Source organism: Macaca fascicularis, chromosome 13 (genome assembly GCF_037993035.2).
Source record: "Macaca fascicularis isolate 582-1 chromosome 13, T2T-MFA8v1.1".
NCBI lineage: Eukaryota > Metazoa > Chordata > Mammalia > Primates > Cercopithecidae > Macaca > Macaca fascicularis.
In genome coordinates this window covers 33,566,276-33,586,179 of record NC_088387.1, presented here as the reverse complement: position 1 = coordinate 33,586,179, position 19,904 = coordinate 33,566,276, and positions in this window count along the sequence as shown.

The following is a 19,904-nucleotide window of genomic DNA, read 5'->3' as shown; positions in this document are numbered from 1 at the left end:
AGTCTTCCAAGGGATCCGAAATATCTGTTCTCAGATTCCACAGAAATAAGGCTAGCAAAGAGATCCACGAAATACAGATGTAACTCTGTGAGACGAATTAACAGAACACTAAGCAGTTTCTCAGAAATCTTCTCTCCAGATTTCATCTGAGGATATTTCCTTTTTCAAGATAGCCCTCTATGGGCTTCCAAATATCACTTTGCCAATTCCACAAGAACTGTCTTAGTGAAAGGCTTCTTGAGGGGAAAGCTGTAACTCAGTGAGATGATTTCACAGAACACAAAGAAGTTACTCAGAAAGCTTCTTTCTCTTTGTTATCGTAGGATATTTCCTTTGGCCCTATAGTCATCAAAGGGATCCGAAATATCTGTTCTCAGATTCCACAGAAATAAGGCAAGCAAAGAGATCCACGAAATACAGATGTAACTCTGTGAGATTAATTAACAGAACACTAAGCAGTTTCTCAGAAAGCTTCTTTCCGATTTCATCTGAGGATATTTCCATTTTCACCATTGCCCTCTATGGGCTTCCAAATATCACTTTTCCAATTCCACTAAAACTGTCTTAGTGAAAGGCTTCTTGAGGGGAAAGCTGTAACTCAGTGAGATGATTTCACAGAACACAAAGAGGTTCCTCAGAAAGCTTCTTTCTCTTTGTTATCGGAGGATATTTCCTTTGGCACTATAGTCTTCCAAGGGATCCGAAATATCTGTTCTCAGATTCCACAGAAATAAGGCTAGCAAAGAGATCCACGAAATACAGATGTAACACTGTGAGATAAATTAACAGAACACTAAGCAGTTTCTCAAAAAGCTTCTTTCCAGATTTCATCTGAGGATATTTCCTTATTCACCATAGCCCTCTAAGGGCTTCCAAATATCACTTTGCCAATTCCACAAGAACTGTCTTAGCGAAAGGCTTCTTGAGTGGAAAGCTGTAACTCTGTGAGATGATTTCACAGAACGCAAAGAAGTTTCTCAGAAAGCTTCTTTCTCTTTGTTATCGGAGGATATTTCCTTTGGCCGTATAGTCTTCCAAGGGATCCGAAATATCTGTTCTCAGATTCCACAGAAATAAGGCTAGCAAAGAGATCCACGAAATACAGATGTAACTCTGTGAGACGAATTAACAGAACACTAAGCAGTTTCACAGCAACATTCTTTCCAGATTTCATCGGAGGATATTTCCTTTTTCATCACAGCCCTCTATGGGCTTCCAAATATCATTTTGCCAATTCCACAAGAACTGTCTTAGCAAAAGGCTTCTTGAGGGGAAAGCTGTAACTCTGTGAGTTGATTTCACAGAACACAAAGAAGTTTCTCAGAAAGCTTCTTTCTCTTTGTTATCGGAGGATATTTCCTTTGGCCCTATAGTCATCCAAGGGATCCGAAATATCTGTTCTCAGATCCACAGAAATAAGGCCAGCAAAGAGATCCAGGAAATAGAGAGGTAACTCTATGAGATGAATTAACAGAACACTAAGCAGTCTCTCAGAAACCTTCTTTCCAGATTTCATCTGAGGATATTTCCTTTTTCACCATAGCCCTCTAGGGGCTTCCAAATATCACTTTGCCAATTCCAGAAGAACTGTCTTAGCGAAAGGCTTCTTGTGGGGAAAGCTGTAACTCTGTGAGATGATTTCACAGAACACAAAGAAGTTTCTCAGAAAGGTTATTTCTCTTCGTTATCGGAGGATATTTCCTTTGGTCCTATAGTCTTCCTAGGGATCCGAAATATCTGTTCTCAGATTCCACAGAAATAAGGCTAGCAAAGAGATCCACGAAATACAGATGTTACTCTGTGAGATGAATTAACAGAACACTAAGCAGTTTCTCAGAAAGCTTCTTTCCAGATTTCATCTGAGGATATTCCCTTTTTCACCGTAGCCATCTATGGGCTTCCAAATATCACTTTGCCAATTCCACAAGAACTGTCTTAGCGAAAGGCTTCTTGAGGCGAAACCTGTAACTCTGTGAGATGAATCACAGAACACAAAGAAGTTCCCCAGAAAGCTTCTTTCTCTTTGTTATCGGAGGATATTTCCTTTGGCCCTATAGTCTTCCAAGGGATCCGAAATATCTGTTCTCAGATTCCACAGAAATAAGACTAGCAAAGAGATCCACGAAATACAGATGTAACTCTGTGAGATGAATTAACAGAACACTAAGCAGTTTCTCAGAAAGCTTCTTTCCAGATTTCATCTGAGGATATTTCCATTTTCACCATTGCCCTCTATGGGCTTCCAAATATCACTTTTGCAATTCCACTAAAACTGTCTTAGTGAAAGGCTTCTTGAGGGGAAAGCTGTAACTCAGTGAGATGATTTCACAGAACACAAAGAGGTTTGTCAGAAAGCTTCTTTCTCTTTGTTATCGGAGGATATTTCCTTTGGCCCTATAGTCTTCCAAGGGATCCGAAATATCTGTTCTCAGATTCCACAGAAATAAGGCTAGCAAAGAGATCCACGAAATACAGATGTAACTCTGTGAGATAAATTAACAGAACACTAAGCAGTTTCTCAGAAAGCTTCTTTCCAGATTTCATCTGAGGATATTTCCATATTCACCATAGCCCTCTATGGGCTTCCAAATATCACTTTGCCAATTCCACAGGAACTGTCTTAGCGAAAGGCTTCTTGAGTGGAAAGCTGTAACTCTGTGAGATGATTTCACAGAACGCAAAGAAGTTTCTCAGAAAGCTTCTTTCTCTTTGTTATCGGAGGATATTTCCTTTGGCCGTATAGTCTTCCAAGGGATCCGAAATATCTGTTCTCAGATTCCACAGAAATAAGGCTAGCAAAGAGATCCACGAAATACAGATGTAACTCTGTGAGACGAATTAACAGAACACTAAGCAGTTTCTCAGAAAGCTTCTCTCCAGATTTCATCTGTGGATATTTCCTTTTTCAAGATAGCCCTCTATGGGCTTCCAAATATCATTTTGCCAATTCCACAAGAACTGTCTTAGCAAAAGGCTTCTTGAGGGGAAAGCTGTAATTCTGTGAGTTGATTTCACAGAACACAAAGAAGTTTCTCAGAAAGCTTCTTTCTCTTTGTTATCGGAGGATATTTCCTTTGGCCCTATACTCTTCCAAGGGATCCGAAATATCTGTTCTCAGATCCACAGAAATAAGGCCAGCAAAGAGATCCAGGAAATAGAGAGGTAACTCTATGAGATGAATTAACAGAACACTAAGCAGTCTCTCAGAAACCTTCTTTCCAGATTTCATCTGAGGATATTTCCTTTTCACCGTAGCCCTCTATGGGCTTCGAAATATCACTTTGCCAATTCCAGAAGAACTGTCTTAGCGAAAGGCTTCTTGTGGGGAAAGCTGTAACTCTGTGAGATGATTTCACAGAACACAAAGAAGTTTCGCAGAAAGCTTCTTTCCCTTGTGATCGGAGGATATTTCCTTTGCCCCTATAGTCTTCAAAGGGATCCGAAATATCTCTTCTCAGATTCCACAGAAATAAGGCTAGCAAAGAGATCCACGAAATACAGATGTAACTCTGCGAGATGAATTAACAGAACACTAAGCATTTTCTCAGAAAGCTTCTTTCCAGATTTCATCTGAGGATATTTCCTTTTTCACCACAGCCCTCAATGGGCTTCCAAATATCGCTTTTCCAATTCCTCAAGAACTGTCTTAGCGAAAGGCTCCTTAAGGGGAAAGCTGTAACTCTGTGAGATGATTTCACAGAACACAAAGAAGTTTCTTAGAAAGCTTCTTTCTCTTTGTTATCAGAGGATACTTCCTTTGGCCCTATATTCTTCCAAGGGATCCGAAATATCTGTTCTCAGATTCCACAGAAATAAGGCTAGCAAAGAGATCCACGAAATACAGATGTAACTCTGTGAGATGAATTAACAGAACACTAAGCAGTTTCTCAGAAAGCTTCTTTCCAGATTTCATCTGAGGATATTTCCTTTTTCACCATAGCCCTCTATGGGCTTCCAAATATCACTTTGCAATTCCACAAGAACTGTCTTAGCGAAAGGCTTCTTTAGGGGAAAGCTGTAAATCTGTGAGATGATTTCACAAACACAAAGAAGTTTCTCAGAAAGCTTCTTTCTCTTTGTTATCGGAGGATATTTCCTTTGGCCCTATAGTCTTCCAAGGGATCCGAAATATCTCTTCTCAGATTCCACAGAAATAAGGCTAGCAAAGAGATCCACGAAATACAGATGTAACTCTGTGTGATGAATTTACAGAACACTAAGCAGTTTCTCAGAAAGCTTCTTTCCAGATTTCATCTGAGGATATTTGCTTTTTCACCATAGCCCTCTAAGGGCTTCCAAATATCACTTTGCCAATTCCACAAGAACTGTCTTAGCGGAAGGCTTCTTGAGGGGAATACTTTAACTCTGTGAGATGATTTCACAGGACACAAAGAAGTTCCTCAGAAAGCTTCTTTCTGTTTCTTCTCGGAGGATATTTCCTTTGGCCCTATAGTCTTCCAAGGGATCCGAAATATCTGTTCTCAGATTCCACAGAAATAAGGCTAGCAAAGAGATCCACGAAATACAGATGTAACTCTGTGAGATGAATTAAAAGAACACTAAGCAGTTTCTCAGAAAGCTTCTTTCCAGATTTCATCTGAGGATATTTCCTTTTTCACCACAGCCCTCTATGGGCTTCCAAATATCACTTTGCAATTCCACAAGAACTGTCTTAGCGAAAGGCTTCTTGAGGGGAAAGCTGTAACTCTGTGAGATGATTTCACAGAACACAAAGAAGTTTCTCAGAAAGGTTATTTCTCTTCGTTATCGGAGGATATTTCCTTTGGTCCTAAAGTCTTCCAAGGGATCCGAAATATCTGTTCTCAGATTCCACAGAAATAAGGCTAGCAAAGAGATCCACGAAATACAGATGTAACTCTGTGAGATGAATTAACAGAACACTAAGCAGTTTCTCAGAAAGCTTCTTTCCAGATTTCATCTGAGGATATTCCCTTTTTCACCGTAGCCATCTATGGACTTCCAAATATCACTTTGCCAATTCCACAAGAACTGTCTTAGCGAAAGGCTTCTTGAGCCGAAACCTGTAACTCTGTGAGATGATTTCACAGAACACAAAGAAGTTCCCCAGAAAGCTCCTTTCTCTTTGTTATCGGAGGATAATTCCTTTGGACCTATAGTCTTCCAAGGGATCCGAAATATCTGTTCTCAGATTCCACAGAAATAAGGCTAGCAAAGAGATCCACGAAATACAGATGTAACTCTGTGAGACCAATTAACAGAACACTAAGCAGTTTCTCAGAAATCTTCTCTCCAGATTTCATCTGAGGATATTTCCTCATTCACCATAGCCCTCTTTGGGCTTCCAAATATCACTTTGCCAATTCCACAAGAACTGTCTTAGCGAAAGGCTTCTTGAGGGGAAAGCTGTAACTCTGTGAGATGATTTCACAGAACGCAAAGAAGTTTCTCAGAAAGCTTCTTTCTCTTTGTTATCGGAGGATATTTCCTTTGGCCCTATAGTCTTCCAAGGGATCCGAAATATCTGTTCTCAGATTCCACAGAAATAAGGCTAGCAAAGAGATCCACGAAATACAGATGTAACTCTGTGAGACGAATTAACAGAACACTAAGCAGTTTCTCAGAAATCTTCTCTCCAGATTTCATCTGAGGATATTTCCTTTTTCAAGATAGCCCTCTATGGGCTTCCAAATATCACTTTGCCATTTCCACAAGAACTGTCTTAGTGAAAGGCTTCTTGAGGGGAAAGCTGTAACTCAGTGAGATGATTTCACAGAACACAAAGAAGTTACTCAGAAAGCTTCTTTCTCTTTGTTATCGGAGGATATTTCCTTTGGCCCTATAGTCATCAAAGGGATCCGAAATATCTGTTCTCAGATTCCACAGAAATAAGGCAAGCAAAGAGATCCACGAAATACAGATGTAACTCTGTGAGATGAATTAACAGAACACTAAGCAGTTTCTCAGAAAGCTTCTTTCCAGATTTCATCTGAGGATATTTCCTTTTTCACCATAGCCGTCTATGGGCTTCCAAATATCATTTTGCCAATTCCACAAGAACTGTCTTAGCGAAAGGCTTCTTGAGGGGAAAGCTGTAACTCTGTGAGTTGATTTCACAGAACACAAAGAAGTTTCTCAGAAAGCTTCTTTCTCTTTGTTATCGGAGGATATTTCCTTTCGCCCTATAGTCTTCAAAGGGATCTGAAATATCTGTTCTCAGATTCCACAGAAATAAGGCCAGCAAAGAGATCCAGGAAACGGAGAGGTAACTCTATGAGATGAATTAACAGAACACTAAGCAGTCTCTCAGAAACCTTCTTTCCAGATTTCATCTGAGGATATTTCCTTTTTCACCATAGCCTTCTATGGGCTTCCAAATATCACTTTGCCAATTCCACAAGAACTGTCTTAGCGGAAGGCTTCTTGAGGGGAAAGCTTTAACTCTGTGAGATGATTTCACAGAACACAAAGAAGTTCCTCAGAAAGCTTCTTTCTGTTTCTTCTCGGAGGATATTTCCTTTGGCCCTATAGTCTTCCAAGGGATCCGAAATATCTGTTCTCAGATTCCACAGAAATAAGGCTAGCAAAGAGATCCACGAAAAACAGATGTAACTCTGTGAGATGAATTAGCAGAACACTAAGCAGTTTCTCAGAAAGCTTCTTTCCAGATTTCATCTGCGGTTATTTCCTTTTTCACCACAGCCTTCTATGGGCTTCCAAATATCAATTTGCCAATTCCACAAGAACTGTCTTAGCGAAAGGCTTCTTGAGGGGAAAGCTGTAACTCTGTAAGATGATTTCACAGAACACAAAGAAGTTTCTCAGAAAGCTTCTTTCTCTTTGTTATCGGAGGATATTTCCTTCGGCCCTATAGTCTTCCAAGGGATCCGAAATATCTGTTCTCAGATTCCACAGAAATAAGGCTAGCAAAGAGATCCACGAAATACAGATGTAACTCTGCGAGAAGAATTAACAGAACACTAAGCATTTTCTCAGAAAGCTTCTTTCCAGATTTCATCTGAGGATATTTCCTTTTTCACCATAGCCCTCAATGGGCTTCCAAATATCGCTTTTCCAATTCCTCAAGAACTGTCTTAGCGAAAGGCTCCTTAAGGGGAAAGCTGTAACTCTGTGAGATGATTTCACAGAACACAAAGAAGTTTCTCAGAAAGCTTCTTTCTCTTTGTTATCAGAGGATATTTCCTTTGGCCCTATATTCTTCCAAGGGATCCGAAATATCTGTTCTCAGATTCCACAGAAATAAGGCTAGCAAAGAGATCCACGAAATACAGATGTAACTCTGTGAGATGAATTAACAGAACACTAAGCAGTTTCTCAGAAAGCTTCTTTCCAGATTTCATCTGAGGATATTTCCTTTTCCACCACAGCCCTCTATGGGCTTCCAAATATCACTTTGCAATTCCAGAAGAACTGTCTTAGCGAAAGGCTTCTTGAGGGGAAAGCTGTAACTCTGTGAGATGATTTCACAGAACACAAAGAAGTTTCTCAGAAAGGTTATTTCTCTTCGTTATCGGAGGATATTTCCTTTGGTCCTATAGTCTTCCTAGGGATCCGAAATATCTGTTCTCAGATTCCACAGAAATAAGGCTAGCAAAGAGATCCACGAAATACAGATGTAACTCTGTGAGATGAATTAACAGAACACTAAGCAGTTTCTCAGAAAGCTTCTTTCCAGATTTCATCTGAGGATATTCCCTTTTTCACCGTAGCCATCTATGGGCTTCCAAATATCACTTTGCCAATTCCACAAGAACTGTCTTAGCGAAAGGCTTCTTGAGGCGAAACCTGTAACTCTGTGAGATGAATCACAGAACACAAAGAAGTTCCCCAGAAAGCTTCTTTCTCTTTGTTATCGGAGGATAATTCCTTTGGACCTATAGTCTTCCAAGGGATCCGAAATATCTGTTCTCAGAATCCACAGAAATAAGACTAGCAAAGAGATCCACGAAATACAGATGTAACTCTGTGAGATGAATTAACAGAACACTAAGCAGTTTCTCAGAAAGCTTCTTTCCAGATTTCATCTGAGGATATTTCCATTTTCACCATTGCCCTCTATGGGCTTCCAAATATCACTTTTCCAATTCCACTAAAACTGTCTTAGTGAAAGGCTTCTTGAGGGGAAAGCTGTAACTCAGTGAGATGATTTCACAGAACACAAAGAGGTTTCTCAGAAAGCTTCTTTCTCTTTGTTATCGGAGGATATTTCCTTTGGCCCTATAGTCTTCCAAGGGATCCGAAATATCTGTTCTCAGATTCCACAGAAATAAGGCTAGCAAAGAGATCCACGAAATACAGATGTAACTCTGTGAGATAAATTAACAGAACACTAAGCAGTTTCTCAGAAAGCTTCTTTCCAGATTTCATCTGAGGATATTTCCTTATTCACCATAGCCCTCTAAGGGCTTCCAAATATCACTTTGCCAATTCCACAAGAACTGTCTTAGCGAAAGGCTTCTTGAGTGGAAAGCTGTAACTCTGTGAGATGATTTCACAGAACACAAAGAAGTTTCTCAGAAAGCTTCTTTCTCTTTGTTATCGGAGGATATTTCCTTTGGCCGTATAGTCTTCCAAGGGATCCGAAATATCTGTTCTCAGATTCCACAGAAATAAGGCTAGCAAAGAGATCCACGAAATACAGATGTAACTCTGTGAGACGAATTAACAGAACACTAAGCAGTTTCTCAGAAAGCTTCTCTCCAGATTTCATCTGTGGATATTTCCTTTTTCAAGATAGCCCTCTATGGGCTTCCAAATATCATTTTGCCAATTCCACAAGAACTGTCTTAGCAAAAGGCTTCTTGAGGGGAAAGCTGTAACTCTGTGAGTTGATTTCACAGAACACAAAGAAGTTTCTCAGAAAGCTTCTTTCTCTTTGTTATCCGAGGATATTTCCTTTGGCCCTATAGTCTTCCAAGGGATCCGAAATATCTGTTCTCAGGTCCACAGAAATAAGGCCAGCAAAGAGATCCAGGAAATAGAGAGGTAACTCTATGAGATGAATTAACAGAACACTAAGCAGTCTCTCAGAAACCTTCTTTCCAGATTTCATCTGAGGATATTTCCTTTTTCACCGTAGCCCTCTATGGGCTTCGAAATATCATTTTGCCAATTCCAGAAGAACTGTCTTAGCGAAAGGCTTCTTGTGGGGAAAGCTGTAACTCTGTGAGATGATTTCACAGAACACAAAGAAGTTTCGCAGAAAGCTTCTTTCCCTTGTGATCGGAGGATATTTCCTTTGGCCCTATAGTCTTCAAAGGGATCCGAAATATCTCTTCTCAGATTCCACAGAAATAAGGCTAGCAAAGAGATCCACGAAATACAGATGTAACTCTGCGAGATGAATTAACAGAACACTAAGCATTTTCTCAGAAAGCTTCTTTCCAGATTTCATCTGAGGATATTTCCTTTTTCACCACAGCCCTCAATGGGCTTCCAAATATCGCTTTTCCAATTCCTCAAGAACTGTCTTAGCGAAAGGCTCCTTAAGGGGAAAGCTGTAACTCTGTGAGATGATTTCACAGAACACAAAGAAGTTTCTTAGAAAGCTTCTTTCTCTTTGTTATCAGAGGATACTTCCTTTGGCCCTATATTCTTCCAAGGGATCCGAAATATCTGTTCTCAGATTCCACAGAAATAAGGCTAGCAAAGAGATCCACGAAATACAGATGTAACTCTGTGAGATGAATTAACAGAACACTAAGCAGTTTCTCAGAAAGCTTCTTTCCAGATTTCATCTGAGGATATTTCCTTTTTCACCATAGCCCTCTATGGGCTTCCAAATATCACTTTGCAATTCCACAAGAACTGTCTTAGCGAAAGGCTTCTTGAGGCGAAACCTGTAACTCTGTGAGATGAATCACAGAACACAAAGAAGTTCCCCAGAAAGCTTCTTTCTCTTTGTTATCGGAGGATAATTCCTTTGGACCTATAGTCTTCCAAGGGATCCGAAATATCTGTTCTCAGAATCCACAGAAATAAGACTAGCAAAGAGATCCACGAAATACAGATGTAACTCTGTGAGATGAATTAACAGAACACTAAGCAGTTTCTCAGAAAGCTTCTTTCCAGATTTCATCTGAGGATATTTCCATTTTCACCATTGCCCTCTATGGGCTTCCAAATATCACTTTTCCAATTCCACTAAAACTGTCTTAGTGAAAGGCTTCTTGAGGGGAAAGCTGTAACTCAGTGAGATGATTTCACAGAACACAAAGAGGTTTCTCAGAAAGCTTCTTTCTCTTTGTTATCGGAGGATATTTCCTTTGGCCCTATAGTCTTCCAAGGGATCCGAAATATCTGTTCTCAGATTCCACAGAAATAAGGCTAGCAAAGAGATCCACGAAATACAGATGTAACTCTGTGAGATAAATTAACAGAACACTAAGCAGTTTCTCAGAAAGCTTCTTTCCAGATTTCATCTGAGGATATTTCCTTATTCACCATAGCCCTCTAAGGGCTTCCAAATATCACTTTGCCAATTCCACAAGAACTGTCTTAGCGAAAGGCTTCTTGAGTGGAAAGCTGTAACTCTGTGAGATGATTTCACAGAACACAAAGAAGTTTCTCAGAAAGCTTCTTTCTCTTTGTTATCGGAGGATATTTCCTTTGGCCGTATAGTCTTCCAAGGGATCCGAAATATCTGTTCTCAGATTCCACAGAAATAAGGCTAGCAAAGAGATCCACGAAATACAGATGTAACTCTGTGAGACGAATTAACAGAACACTAAGCAGTTTCTCAGAAAGCTTCTCTCCAGATTTCATCTGTGGATATTTCCTTTTTCAAGATAGCCCTCTATGGGCTTCCAAATATCATTTTGCCAATTCCACAAGAACTGTCTTAGCAAAAGGCTTCTTGAGGGGAAAGCTGTAACTCTGTGAGTTGATTTCACAGAACACAAAGAAGTTTCTCAGAAAGCTTCTTTCTCTTTGTTATCCGAGGATATTTCCTTTGGCCCTATAGTCTTCCAAGGGATCCGAAATATCTGTTCTCAGGTCCACAGAAATAAGGCCAGCAAAGAGATCCAGGAAATAGAGAGGTAACTCTATGAGATGAATTAACAGAACACTAAGCAGTCTCTCAGAAACCTTCTTTCCAGATTTCATCTGAGGATATTTCCTTTTTCACCGTAGCCCTCTATGGGCTTCGAAATATCAGTTTGCCAATTCCAGAAGAACTGTCTTAGCGAAAGGCTTCTTGTGGGGAAAGCTGTAACTCTGTGAGATGATTTCACAGAACACAAAGAAGTTTCGCAGAAAGCTTCTTTCCCTTGTGATCGGAGGATATTTCCTTTGGCCCTATAGTCTTCAAAGGGATCCGAAATATCTCTTCTCAGATTCCACAGAAATAAGGCTAGCAAAGAGATCCACGAAATACAGATGTAACTCTGCGAGATGAATTAACAGAACACTAAGCATTTTCTCAGAAAGCTTCTTTCCAGATTTCATCTGAGGATATTTCCTTTTTCACCACAGCCCTCAATGGGCTTCCAAATATCGCTTTTCCAATTCCTCAAGAACTGTCTTAGCGAAAGGCTCCTTAAGGGGAAAGCTGTAACTCTGTGAGATGATTTCACAGAACACAAAGAAGTTTCTTAGAAAGCTTCTTTCTCTTTGTTATCAGAGGATACTTCCTTTGGCCCTATATTCTTCCAAGGGATCCGAAATATCTGTTCTCAGATTCCACAGAAATAAGGCTAGCAAAGAGATCCACGAAATACAGATGTAACTCTGTGAGATGAATTAACAGAACACTAAGCAGTTTCTCAGAAAGCTTCTTTCCAGATTTCATCTGAGGATATTTCCTTTTTCACCATAGCCCTCTATGGGCTTCCAAATATCACTTTGCAATTCCACAAGAACTGTCTTAGCGAAAGGCTTCTTTAGGGGAAAGCTGTAAATCTGTGAGATGATTTCACAAACACAAAGAAGTTTCTCAGAAAGCTTCTTTCTCTTTGTTATCGGAGGATATTTCCTTTGGCCCTATAGTCTTCCAAGGGATCCGAAATATCTCTTCTCAGATTCCACAGAAATAAGGCTAGCAAAGAGATCCACGAAATACAGATGTAACTCTGTGTGATGAATTTACAGAACACTAAGCAGTTTCTCAGAAAGCTTCTTTCCAGATTTCATCTGAGAATATTTGCTTTTTCACCATAGCCCTCTAAGGGCTTCCAAATATCACTTTGCCAATTCCACAAGAACTGTCTTAGCGGAAGGCTTCTTGAGGGGAAAGCTTTAACTCTGTGAGATGATTTCACAGGACACAAAGAAGTTCCTCAGAAAGCTTCTTTCTGTTTCTTCTCGGAGGATATTTCCTTTGGCCCTATAGTCTTCCAAGGGATCCGAAATATCTGTTCTCAGATTCCACAGAAATAAGGCTAGCAAAGAGATCCACGAAATACAGATGTAACTCTGTGAGATGAATTAAAAGAACACTAAGCAGTTTCTCAGAAAGCTTCTTTCCAGATTTCATCTGAGGATATTTCCTTTTTCACCACAGCCCTCTATGGGCTTCCAAATATCACTTTGCAATTCCACAAGAACTGTCTTAGCGAAAGGCTTCTTGAGGGGAAAGCTGTAACTCTGTGAGATGATTTCACAGAACACAAAGAAGTTTCTCAGAAAGGTTATTTCTCTTCGTTAACGGAGGATATTTCCTTTGGTCCTATAGTCTTCCAAGGGATCCGAAATATCTGTTCTCAGATTCCACAGAAATAAGGCTAGCAAAGAGATCCACGAAATACAGATGTAACTCTGTGAGATGAATTAACAGAACACTAAGCAGTTTCTCAGAAAGCTTCTTTCCAGCTTTCATCTGAGGATATTCCCTTTTTCACCGTAGCCATCTATGGACTTCCAAATATCACTTTGCCAATTCCACAAGAACTGTCTTAGCGAAAGGCTTCTTGAGCCGAAACCTGTAACTCTGTGAGATGATTTCACAGAACACAAAGAAGTTCCCCAGAAAGCTTCTTTCTCTTTGTTATCGGAGGATATTTCCTTTGGCCCTATAGTCATCAAAGGGATCCGAAATATCTGTTCTCAGATTCCACAGAAATAAGGCAAGCAAAGAGATCCACGAAATACAGATGTAACTCTGTGAGATGAATTAACAGAACACTAAGCAGTTTCTCAGAAAGCTTCTTTCCAGATTTCATCTGAGGATATTTCCTTTTTCACCATAGCCGTCTATGGGCTTCCAAATATCATTTTGCCAATTCCACAAGAACTGTCTTAGCGAAAGGCTTCTTGAGGGGAAAGCTGTAACTCTGTGAGTTGATTTCACAGAACACAAAGAAGTTTCTCAGAAAGCTTCTTTCTCTTTGTTATCGGAGGATATTTCCTTTCGCCCTATAGTCTTCAAAGGGATCTGAAATATCTGTTCTCAGATTCCACAGAAATAAGGCCAGCAAAGAGATCCAGGAAACGGAGTGGTAACTCTATGAGATGAATTAACAGAACACTAAGCAGTCTCTCAGAAACCTTCTTTCCAGATTTCATCTGAGGATATTTCCTTTTTCACCATAGCCTTCTATGGGCTTCCAAATATCACTTTGCCAATTCCACAAGAACAGTCTTAGCGGAAGGCTTCTTGAGGGGAAAGCTTTAACTCTGTGAGATGATTTCACAGAACACAAAGAAGTTCCTCAGAAAGCTTCTTTCTGTTTCTTCTCGGAGGATATTTCCTTTGGCCCTATAGTCTTCCAAGGGATCCGAAATATCTGTTCTCAGATTCCACAGAAATAAGGCTAGCAAAGAGATCCACGAAAAACAGATGTAACTCTGTGAGATGAATTAGCAGAACACTAAGCAGTTTCTCAGAAAGCTTCTTTCCAGATTTCATCTGCGGTTATTTCCTTTTTCACCACAGCCTTCTATGGGCTTCCAAATATCAATTTGCCAATTCCACAAGAACTGTCTTAGCGAAAGGCTTCTTGAGGGGAAAGCTGTAACTCTGTAAGATGATTTCACAGAACACAAAGAAGTTTCTCAGAAAGCTTCTTTCTCTTTGTTATCGGAGGATATTTCCTTCGGCCCTATAGTCTTCCAAGGGATCCGAAATATCTGTTCTCAGATTCCACAGAAATAAGGCTAGCAAAGAGATCCACGAAATACCGATATAACTCTGTGAGATAAATTAACAGAACACTAAGCAGTTTCTCAGAAAGCTTCTTTCCAGATTTCATCTGAGGATATTTCCTTTTTCACCATAGCCCTCTATGGGCTTCCAAATATCACTTTGCCAATTCCACAAGAACTGTCTTAGCGAAGGGCTTCTTGAGGGGAAAGCTGTAACTCTGTGAGATGATTTCACAGAACACAAAGAAGTTTCTCAGAAAGCTTCTTTCTCTTTGTTATCGGAGGATATTTCCTTTGGCCCTATAGTCTTTCAAGGGATCCGAAATATCTGTTCTCAGATTCCACGGAAATAAGGCTAGCAAAGAGATCCACGAAATACAGATGTAACTCTGCGAGAAGAATTAACAGAACACTAAGCATTTTCTCAGAAAGCTTCTTTCCAGATTTCATCTGAGGATATTTCCTTTTTCACCATAGCCCTCAATGGGCTTCCAAATATCGCTTTTCCAATTCCTCAAGAACTGTCTTAGCGAAAGGCTCCTTAAGGGGAAAGCTGTAACTCTGTGAGATGATTTCACAGAACACAAAGAAGTTTCTCAGAAAGCTTCTTTCTCTTTGTTATCAGAGGATATTTCCTTTGGCCCTATATTCTTCCAAGGGATCCGAAATATCTGTTCTCAGATTCCACAGAAATAAGGCTAGCAAAGAGATCCACGAAATACAGATGTAACTCTGTGAGATGAATTAACAGAACACTAAGCAGTTTCTCAGAAAGCTTCTTTCCAGATTTCATCTGAGGATATTTCCTTTTCCACCACAGCCCTCTATGGGCTTCCAAATATCACTTTGCAATTCCACAAGAACTGTCTTAGCGAAAGGCTTCTTGAGGGGAAAGCTGTAACTCTGTGAGATGATTTCACAGAACACAAAGAAGTTTCTCAGAAAGGTTATTTCTCTTCGTTATCGGAGGATATTTCCTTTGTTCCTATAGTCTTCCTAGGGATCCGAAATATCTGTTCTCAGATTCCACAGAAATAAGGCTAGCAAAGAGATCCACGAAATACAGATGTAACTCTGTGAGATGAATTAACAGAACACTAAGCAGTTTCTCAGAAAACTTCTTTCCAGATTTCAACTGAGGATATTCCCTTTTTCACCGTAGCCATCTATGGGCTTCCAAATATCACTTTGCCAATTCCACAAGAACTGTCTTAGCGAAAGGCTTCTTGAGGCGAAACCTGTAACTCTGTGAGATGAATCACAGAAGACAAAGAAGTTCCCCAGAAAGCTTCTTTCTCTTTGTTATCGGAGGATAATTCCTTTGGACCTATAGTCTTCCAAGGGATCCGAAATATCTGTTCTCAGATTCCACAGAAATAAGGCTAGCAAAGAGATCCACGAAATACAGATGTAACTCTGTGAGATTAATTAACAGAACACTAAGCAGTTTCTCAGAAAGCTTCTTTCCAGATTTCATCTGAGGATATTTCCATTTTCACCATTGCCCTCTATGGGCTTCCAAATATCACTTTTCCAATTCCACTAAAACTGTCTTAGTGAAAGGCTTCTTGAGGGGAAAGCTGTAACTCAGTGAGATGATTTCACAGAACACAAAGAGGTTTCTCAGAAAGCTTCTTTCTCTTTGTTATGGGAGGATATTTCCTTTGGCCCTATAGTCTTCCAAGGGATCCGAAATATCTGTTCTCAGATTCCACAGAAATAAGGCTAGCAAAGAGATCCACGAAATACAGATGTAACTCTGTGAGATAAATTAACAGAACACTAAGCAGTTTCTCAGAAAGCTTCTTTCCAGATTTCATCTGAGGATATTTCCTTATTCACCATAGACCTCTATGGGCTTCCAAATATCACTTTGCCAATTCCACAAGAACTGTCTTAGCGAAAGGCTTCTTGAGTGGAAAGCTGTAACTCTGTGAGATGATTTCACAGAACGCAAAGAAGTTTCTCAGAAAGCTTCTTTCTCTTTGTTATCGGAGGATATTTCCTTTGGCCGTATAGTCTTCCAAGGGATCCGAAATATCTGTTCTCAGATTCCACAGAAATAAGGCTAGCAAAGAGATCCACGAAATACAGATGTAACTCTGTGAGACGAATTAACAGAACACTAAGCAGTTTCTCAGAAAGCTTCTCTCCAGATTTCATCTGTGGATATTTCCTTTTTCAAGATAGCCCTCTATGGGCTTCCAAATATCATTTTGCCAATTCCACAAGAACTGTCTTAGCAAAAGGCTTCTTGAGGGGAAAGCTGTAACTCTGTGAGTTGATTTCACAGAACACAAAGAAATTTCTCAGAAAGCTTCTTTCTCTTTGTTATCGGAGGATATTTCCTTTGGCCCTATAGTCTTCCAAGGGATCTGAAATATCTGTTCTCAGATTCACAGAAATAAGGCCAGCAAAGAGATCCTGGAAATAGAGAGGTAACTCTATGAGATGAATTAACAGAACACTAAGCAGTCTCTCAGAAACCTTCTTTCCAGATTTCATCGGAGGATATTTCCTTTTTCACCATAGCCATCTATGGGCTTCCAAATATCACTTTGCCAATTCCAGAAGAACTGTCTTAGCGAAAGGCTTCTTGTGGGGAAAGCTGTAACTCTGTGAGATGATTTCACAGAACACAAAGAAGTTCCTCAGAAAGCTTCTTTCTGTTTCTTCTCGGAGGATATTTCCTTTGGTCCTATAGTCTTCCTAGGGATCCGAAATATCTGTTCTCAGATTCCACAGAAATAAGGCTAGCAAAGAGATCCACGAAATACAGATGTAACTCTGTGAGATGAATTAACAGAACACTAAGCAGTTTCTCAGAAAGCTTCTTTCCAGATTTCATCTGAGGATATTCCCTTTTTCACCGTAGCCATCTATGGGCTTCCAAATATCACTTTGCCAATTCCACAAGAACTGTCTTAGCGAAAGGCTTCTTGAGGCGAAACCTGTAACTCTGTGAGATGAATCACAGAACACAAAGAAGTTCCCCAGAAAGCTTCTTTCTCTTTGTTATCGGAGGATAATTCCTTTGGACCTATAGTCTTCCAAGGGATCCGAAATATCTGTTCTCAGATTCCACAGAAATAAGACTAGCAAAGAGATCCACGAAATACAGATGTAACTCTGTGAGATGAATTAACAGAACACTAAGCAGTTTCTCAGAAAGCTTCTTTCCAGATTTCATCTGAGGATATTTCCATTTTCACCATTGCCCTCTATGGGCTTCCAAATATCACTTTTCCAATTCCACTAAAACTGTCTTAGTGAAAGGCTTCTTGAGGGGAAAGCTGTAACTCAGTGAGATGATTTCACAGAACACAAAGAGGTTTCTCAGAAAGCTTCTTTCTCTTTGTTATCGGAGGATATTTCCTTTGGCCCTATAGTCTTCCAAGGGATCCGAAATATCTGTTCTCAGATTCCACAGAAATAAGGCTAGCAAAGAGATCCACGAAATACAGATGTAACTCTGTGAGATAAATTAACAGAACACTAAGCAGTTTCTCAGAAAGCTTCTTTCCAGATTTCATCTGAGGATATTTCCTTATTCACCATAGCCCTCTATGGGCTTCCAAATATCACTTTGCCAATTCCACAAGAACTGTCTTAGCGAAAGGCTTCTTGAGTGGAAAGCTGTAACTCTGTGAGATGATTTCACAGAACGCAAAGAAGTTTCTCAGAAAGCTTCTTTCTCTTTGTTATCGGAGGATATTTCCTTTGGCCGTATAGTCTTCCAAGGGATCCGAAATATCTGTTCTCAGATTCCACAGAAATAAGGCTAGCAAAGAGATCCACGAAATACAGATGTAACTCTGTGAGACGAATTAACAGAACACTAAGCAGTTTCTCAGAAAGCTTCTCTCCAGATTTCATCTGTGGATATTTCATTTTTCAAGATAGCCCTCTATGGGCTTCCAAATATCATTTTGCCAATTCCACAAGAACTGTCTTAGCAAAAGGCTTCTTGAGGGGAAAGCTGTAACTCTGTGAGTTGATTTCACAGAACACAAAGAAGTTTCTCAGAAAGCTTCTTTTTCTTTGTTATCGGAGGATATTTCCTTTGGCCCTATAGTCTTCCAAGGGATCCGAAATATCTGTTCTCAGATCCACAGAAATAAGGCCAGCAAAGAGATCCAGGAAATAGAGAGGTAACTCTATGAGATGAATTAACAGAACACTAAGCAGTCTCTCAGAAACCTTCTTTCCAGATTTCATCTGAGGATATTTCCTTTTTCACCGTAGCCCTCTATGGGCTTCGAAATATCACTTTGCCAATTCCAGAAGAACTGTCTTAGCGAAAGGCTTCTTGTGGGGAAAGCTGTAACTCTGTGAGATGATTTCACAGAACACAAAGAAGTTTCGCAGAAAGCTTCTTTCCCTTGTGATCGGAGGATATTTCCTTTGGCCCTATAGTCTTCAAAGGGATCCGAAATATCTCTTCTCAGATTCCACAGAAATAAGGCTAGCAAAGAGATCCACGAAATACAGATGTAACTCTGCGAGATGAATTAACAGAACACTAAGCATTTTCTCAGAAAGCTTCTTTCCAGATTTCATCTGAGGATATTTCCTTTTTCACCACAGCCCTCAATGGGCTTCCAAATATCGCTTTTCCAATTCCTCAAGAACTGTCTTAGCGAAAGGCTCCTTAAGGGGAAAGCTGTAACTCTGTGAGATGATTTCACAGAACACAAAGAAGTTTCTTAGAAAGCTTCTTTCTCTTTGTTATCAGAGGATACTTCCTTTGGCCCTATATTCTTCCAAGGGATCCGAAATATCTGTTCTCAGATTCCACAGAAATAAGGCTAGCAAAGAGATCCACGAAATACAGATGTAACTCTGTGAGATGAATTAACAGAACACTAAGCAGTTTCTCAGAAAGCTTCTTTCCAGATTTCATCTGAGGATATTTCCTTTTTCACCATAGCCCTCTATGGGCTTCCAAATATCACTTTGCCAATTCCACAAGAACTGTCTTAGCGAAAGGCTTCTTTAGGGGAAAGCTGTAAATCTTTGAGATGATTTCACAAACACAAAGAAGTTTCTCAGAAAGCTTCTTTCTCTTTGTTATCGGAGGATATTTCCTTTGGCCCTATAGTCTTCCAAGGGATCCGAAATATCTCTTCTCAGATTCCACAGAAATAAGGCTAGCAAAGAGATCCACGAAATACAGATGTAACTCTGTGTGATGAATTTACAGAACACTAAGCAGTTTCTCAGAAAGCTTCTTTCCAGATTTCATCTGAGGATATTTGCTTTTTCACCATAGCCCTCTAAGGGCTTCCAAATATCACTTTGCCAATTCCACAAGAACTGTCTTAGCGGAAGGCTTCTTGAGGGGAAAGCTTTAACTCTGTGAGATGATTTCACAGGACACAAAGAAGTTCCTCAGAAAGCTTCTTTCTGTTTCTTCTCGGAGGATATTTCCTTTGGCCCTATAGTCTTCCAAGGGATCCGAAATATCTGTTCTCAGATTCCACGGAAATAAGGCTAGCAAAGAGATCCACGAAATACAGATGTAACTCTGCGAGAAGAATTAACAGAACACTAAGCATTTTCTCAGAAAGCTTCTTTCCAGATTTCATCTGAGGATATTTCCTTTTTCACCATAGCCCTCAATGGGCTTCCAAATATCGCTTTTCCAATTCCTCAAGAACTGTCTTAGCGAAAGGCTCCTTAAGGGGAAAGCTGTAACTCTGTGAGATGATTTCACAGAACACAAAGAAGTTTCTCAGAAAGCTTCTTTCTCTTTGTTATCAGAGGATATTTCCTTTGGCCCTACATTCTTCCAAGGGATCCGAAATATCTGTTCTCAGATT